The following is a 6904-nucleotide window of genomic DNA, read 5'->3' as shown; positions in this document are numbered from 1 at the left end:
TCTTTGAAGCAGGATGCAGGTAATCAAGTCGTTGAGACAATGTCCTTTCTGGTTGAAATGTCAAGAAACTGTTTTTTCTTTGTGATCCTGTCTGATATCTGTTTTGTGGGCATTGATCCTTTGGCGAAGTGTCTGAGACGTTTGTCCAATGCACATAGCAGAGGGACGCTTTCGGCACATGATGCATAAATTATATTTCTGGATGTGCAGGAATATGTGTTCTTTTCTTATAATTCACTTGGTTAGGTCCAATAATTGTATCAGCAGAGTGAATATGTGGACAAAGCTGGCAACGGGGTTTGTTGCAAGGGAAGGTACCAGGGTTGGCATTAGTGTGGTATGTCCTGTGGTTGTTGGTAAGAATCATCTTGAGGATGGGCGGTTGTCTATAGGAGACTATGGGTCTGTGTCCCAGAGACTCTCGGAGTTTAGTATCCTGTTCCAGTATAGGCTGTAGTTTATTGATAATGTGTTGGACAGGTTTAAGTTGGGGGCTGTAGGTGATGACAAGTGGTGTTCTATTGTTGGTTTTCCTGGGTCTGTCTTGAACTAGATGGTTTCTAGGTATTCGTCTGGCTCTTTCAATTTGCTTTATTTCTCCGGGTGGGTAGTTGAGGTTTATAAATGCTTGGTAGAGATCCTGAAGTTTCTGGTCTCTGTCAGTGGGATTAGAGCAGATGCGGTTGTATCGAAGGGCTTGGCTATAGATGATGGATCGTATGGTGTGTTCTGGATGGGAGCTGGAGGCATGTAGGTAACTGTATGAGTCAGTGGGTTTTCTGTAGAGAGTGGTGTCTAATTTTCCATTGCTGATTTGTACTGTGGTGTCCAGGAAATGGATCTCTCGTGTAGAATGGACCAGGCTGAGGTTGATGGTGGGGTGTAGGTTGTTAAAATCTCTGTGGAATGTCTCCAGTGTTTCTTGGCCATGCGTCCAGATCATAAAGATGTCATCGATGTAGCGTAAGTAGAGAAGGGCTAAAAGGGGACGGGAGTTGAGGAAACGTTGTTCTAGGTCAGCCATAAAGATATTAGCGTACTGTGGGGCCATGCGTGTACCCATGGCTGTGCCGCTGATCTGGAGGTATAAGTTGTTCTCAAACTGGAAATAATTGTGGGTGAGAACAAAGTTACATAGGTCTGCTGTCAGACTGGCAGTGGTGTCCTCTGGGATAGTGTTTCTAATTGCTTGTAATCCGTCTTCCTGTGGGATGTTGGTATATAGAGCTTCTACGTCCTAAATGTTCTAAATGGGGGGGTGTTTAAAACGCCAGAGCCCTAGACCATGTTTGTGAAGCGAAACCTGCAATGGCCTCGAAGAGCGGGCGTCGGATTGCAGGCAGGGAAGGGGAGAGCGGGCGACAGACCTGAGCTGGGGTAATACGCTGCTTCCTTCCCTATTGACCAGTAGCACCAAGTACCGTGCCTCCATGGCGGCTGCAGGGAGGCAGCTATTTTCCACGCAGCTTCCCCCTCTGCCTGTTTATTGCCTGTAACTAACCAATGCTGCTTCCTTGTGGCAAGTCACCTGCTTTCCTCCATGCCTTGCTTGGGGAAGGGCTGCCTTGTGAACTGCTGACCCCAGAGTGCTGTGCATGCCGCAGGCTGGAAAGCACCTTTACCCAGAGAACAAGAGTCAGACTTTCCGCACCGCTGAGCACCGTCCTGAGCCGCTGCTGCAAGCAGCGAGGGGAACCCGCCGTCTGCCGGAGAGCATGTTCCCGGGGCTGTGCTCTTCTGCTCAGCTGCCCTGGCAGGTCTTCCTATTAGTTAGTTGTGGTATGAAAGCGCCTGGCAGCCCCAGTGTATGACCAGGACCTTGGAGGTGCTGGATGAACCCAGAACAAAGACAGTCCCTGCCCCAAAGAGCCTCCAATCTAAACAGCAGGGACTGGGTGGGCTGCTTCTGTGGGTGGGGGAGCCAGTGCTGCTCTGGGAATAGAAAAATGTGGCTCGACTGCAGTTAGCTGCTTGGTGATTGAACTCCCCCCACCCCCCAAAAGCACAAAAGTGGGGTGAGACACAAAGGACACTCCCCACCGAACGCATCCTTCTCCCCTTCCCACCAAAGCATTCAGAAGTGGAAATTAGTCAATTTAACGTTCTAATCCACAGCCCCGACACCCGGACCATTCAGCAAAGTGGCAGCCAAATAACCTTAACTCTGCCCTGGGATTTGTGTTTACCCCTTAGAGCCCAGTCCCACTCCTTGATGCGTTTCCCTGGAGGCTGTTGGGATTTGGACTGTGCCCCTGGGTTTGACGTTCCAAGGGCACGGCTACGCAGCGGACAGAGGTGTGATCGCAGCTCAGGTTGGGCTCCCAACCTAGTTTTCGGCGAGCTCGCATGGCTAAAGATGGCGGTGAAGATGCGGCAGCCGCGGAGGGTGGTGTTGCACCTGCAACAGACAGCGGGTCATCGCTCAAAATGTCAGGGGGTTCCCAGCCATTGTGGACAGGTTGCTGGGCTGTGTAGGGAAGTGTTCAGACTGGGTCTTGCAGCAAACCCACAGCAAGCCGGCCTAGAGGACGGTGGGATGAGTTGTTTTGCTAACGAAGGGAGCCGCCCGCTTTTGCATCTGTGTTTTGGGTTTCATGTGTATTCTTATTCTAAAAGCTAAGCAAGAAAGTCGTGGTATGTTGCAACCTTCCAGCAAGAGGATTTATGGGTTTCTTTGGTTTTTTTTTTATCTCACTTTTCTGGAGGGGCATTGTGGATCCATGCCTGGGTGTGTACTCGCGTTTCTGGCCCACGCCGGGCCGGGCCTTTGCCGCTACTGTCAGCCACGCTAGCCGGGAACTGCAGACACTCCAAGAGCTGTAAAGCCGACCTACGCTCAGTTATCCAAACCAAGCACATGTCTTTATTATTTGCTCTGCACCGTCAGATTGCCCCTGGGTTTTGTGGCTTGTTGGAAGAGCCGAGCCTGTTCGTCAGCTTAGACAAAATGCCACGAGAGACCAATTTAGGGTTACCCGGAATTATTTTGCTCACTGGAAAAAGACAGCTGTTCCTCCTTGCTTATTCATAGATCAGGAGACGGTAGGGCCAGAAGGGGCTGTTAGCTCATCTCATCTGATCTGGATAGCACAGGGTAGAGAAATTCACGCAGTTACCTCTGCGCGGGGCCTGGTGACCCGTCTGCGGCTGAAACGTCTCTTCCAGAAACTAGCCAGGCCGCCTGAGAAGAGAAGGCGGGAGGAATCCATTTCAGCCCCCTTCCTGGGCAATGTTTGTGCCTGGTTTTTAATCCGAATGGATGCCATGTTCACTGCCAGCCGTGGGCCGGTCTCTGTCCTGCCTGTCTCTGCTAGGAGTTGTAACTCAGGGCAGAGCTGGGCTTCTCAGCCAGGCAGGCATCCCCAGGTCGAGGACCCCTCCTATCTAACAATATGGGAGTGGGGGTCAATGCACCTTGTTACCCCCCCAAATTAAAACCCTGTATGATCCAGCAGCCTAAGAGAACACGATCAAGTGGCACAATTCTCCAGCACGTATGAAGTCACTGGCAGTGGCAGGAGAGCAACACCGATGTCAAATGCTGCCAGCTTTGTGTGGTGGCATGTTTGCACCAGTAGCAATGATTCCACAAGCGGTAGAGCAGACATGGATCGGGCCCATGCGAGGAGACAGGCTAGAGGCAGGGTGACCCCTTGGGAAGAGCACTGGATTGTAGGGTCACAGAACACTAGAACTGGAAGGGACCTCGAGAGGTCATCGAGTCCAGTCCCCTGCCCTCACGGCAGGACCCAGCACCATCTCCGGACCATCCCTGACAGGTGTCTGTGTATCCTGCTCTTCAATATCTCCAGAGATGGAGATTCCACAACCGCCCTGGGCAATTTATTCCTGTTGCACCACTCTGACCGTTAGGAACTTTTTCCTAACATTCAGCCTCCCTTGCTGCAGTTTAAGCCCGTTGCTACTTGTCCTATCCTCAGAGGTTAAGGAGAATAGTTTTTCTCCCGCGTCCTTGTAACACCCTTTTAGATACTTGAAAACTGCTCTCGTGTCCCCTCAGTCTTCTCTTTTCCAAACTAAACAAGCCCAAGTCTTTCAGTCTTCCCTCATAGCTCATGTGTTCTAGATCTTTCATCGCTTTTGTTGCTCTTCTTTGGACCTTCACCAATTTCTCCACATCTTGCTTGAAATGTGGCGCCCAGAATTGGACACACAACTCCAACTGAGGCCAAATCAGCAGAGTAGAGCGGAAGAACGGCTTCTCGTGTCTTGCTCATAACGCTCCTCTTAATGCCTCCCAGAATCATGTTTGCTTTTTTTGCAAGTGTCACACAGTTGACTTGTACTTACTTTGGGGTCTGTGACCCCTAGATCCCTTTCTGCCATACTCCTTCCTAGACAGTCTCTTCTATTCTGTATGTGTGAAATGGATTGTTCCTTCCTAAGTGGAGCACTTTGCATTTGCCTTTCTTGAACTTCACCCTATTGACCTGAGACCATTTCTTCAGCTTGTCCAGATCATTTTGAACGGTGACTCAGAAGACCTGGTCTCTAATGGTATCGTGTCTAATTTAGGGAATTATTTTGCTCACTGGAAAAAGAGCTGGTCCCTTGTGCTTATTCATAGACCAGTAGACAGTGAGGCCGGAAGGAGCTGTTAGATCATCTTGTCTCTAACCCGGCTTCCCCACTGACCTGCTGGACGACTTGGGGTGAGACGTGTCCCGGCTTTGTGCCTCAGTTTCCCCGTTTGTACAGTGGGGATAGTGCTACTGTAAAGTGCTCTGGGACCTATGGGAGAAGAGCCCTAGATCAGATTAGCCGAGGGGATGACGTTGGGTCACCTTGAGCAGCTTGTGTGTGTATGGAAGGCCGTACTTTAGTGTGAGGAAGAGGAAGGTTTTCTGACCATGACGCATGGGTCAGATTCATTTCTGCTGATGATTTGCAAAGCAGACAACAAGCCGCTTGCCAGCTTCCTGGGAGATTTAATCCAGTCCTGGGGGCTGCTTTGAAATCCCCGGGCACCGAGTTGGTGCATTAAATGAGATGGGAAGCGTTTAGAGGGGGGGAGTGTTGCTTTGTTCTATACGTGGGCCGTGCCTGGGTGCTACAGATTCCTAACTGGAACCGGTGCTGGCGGCTAGCCACGGGGCTTTGTTCTGCTTTTCTCCACTAGAAATTGTTGTACCGTGCAGGTCAGAGCTGGGCTTCTCATCCACGCGAGACCCCCCCCCCAAGCTCCGGGTACCCCCCCATCCAGCAATATGGGAGTGGGGCCCCCAGCACCTTGTTGCCCCCTCAAGTTAAAACTGGGGGAAGAGGACAAAAATAAGAGTTGGAAGGTAAGAGGGGATCAGTGGCTGGGTTGCTCTTTGCTCCTGCTGGTTCAAAGGGCACCAGTGGCCGTGCCGGGAGCATCCTGTCCTTAGAGCCCTGGATGGGCAAACGCCGCTCGGACCGGCATCCGCTCTCCCGCCTGCTCCCTTGTACCCGTGACAGCTTCAGCCCCGTGTGTGTGTGTGTGGGGGGGGGGGCGCTGCACCTCTGAGTCAGCTGGGCAGGCGTTTGCACCGGAGCACTTAGCGGGTGGCCTCGAGGTGCAGCCTCCCCCAGTGGCCAGCGGCCCCTCCCCTGCAGGCTCCTAAAGTTCCTCGTGCGCCCGAGGAAAACCAAGTAAAGAGGCGCGTAGCGAGGTCGGCCCCCTTGCCGCTGGCGCGTGGGGTGCTGCTGAGGCTGCTGGGAAGACTGCCACGTGCGCGGTTGAGAGCACCGCTCGCAGCGGAGTCGCTCAGGCCCGGCAAATGAGCCTGGATGGGAAGTCGGGGGAGGGGGTGGGGGCAGAGCCTGGAGCCCGCAGGCGGGAGCCCAAAGCCCCACACACAGAACCCACTTCCCGCAGCCCCAGGGCTGCACCGTAATGCCTGAGCTGCTGGCTGCCGGCTTCTCCTGGCGTTGCTCCCAGGCCTGCCAATGGCGAGGGGGGAAAAAGAGGGCAGTTGCCCACGGGCCCTCTGATTCAAAAGAGTCTGGGGCTCCCAGCTCCTGCTGCAGTGGGGCAGCTGGCACTCTGGGCCCTTTAACTCGCCGCTGGAGCACCGCACCACGTGCTCCCAGCGACTCTGAGGGCTGGGGGGAGGGTCCATTGTGCTCCGGGCGGTGTTGAGGGCTGGCTGCTTTGGCCCCTCCCCTTTCACTGGGGGCCCCGCCCCTTCTGGGGGAGTGGAGCCAGGGCTCCCCCACCTTGTCCCAAGGGCCACGGGAGCTGTCGGCTCCCTTGGCGGTGCCCCCATGTCCCCAGGCGAAGGCTGGACCCATCCCCTGCTGGCGGCCCCAGCAACCAATGTCAAGGGGGTGCTGCTGCTCCCCAGCCCAGCAAGAAAAGCCACGTTGGAGAAACGCTGAGCTACGGCGCCTCGGGAGGGTTGCTAATCTGCGAGTCACATGCCCCTCTGTGCCTGTGGCGGGGAGGAGCCGGGAGAGGAGTGCAATGGGTCCCCTTCCACGCGCACCCGCCGAGGAGAGGCGTTGGTGCAGCCCCGGCTTGGCAGCTGTAACCGCTTCTGTCCTCTTAGCTCTGGAGATTGCGGGGCCAGTCCCCTGCTGCCTCCACCAAGAGGGCACCGTCACGGGGGCAAGGCCGAGCCCTGTGTTGAGCCAAACGGCTCCTGCAGCTGGTTATGGTGAAGTCACCCGGGGGCTGTGCAATGTTCATGCTTGTTTTTTTAAATCAGTGTGTGGAATACATTTTGTTTTGTGCGCCAAAGCCTGTGCGGAGGGGCACCACTGATAGAAACACAGGCTCTGCTCATCAGCTGGGCAGCACCTGGATCTCTCCTGGGTGGCCGCCCAAGTGCTCAGCTTACAGGGAACAAGGGTGCGGAGCCCCTGCTGCTGGAAGGCCCTTCGGGGACTAATCCTGCCAGGGGCTGACCTGCCCTGA

Source organism: Pelodiscus sinensis, chromosome 24, assembly GCF_049634645.1.
Source record: "Pelodiscus sinensis isolate JC-2024 chromosome 24, ASM4963464v1, whole genome shotgun sequence".
NCBI lineage: Eukaryota > Metazoa > Chordata > Testudines > Trionychidae > Pelodiscus > Pelodiscus sinensis.
The sequence above is the reverse complement of the archived record's forward strand: the minus strand, read 5'-3'. Positions refer to the sequence as shown.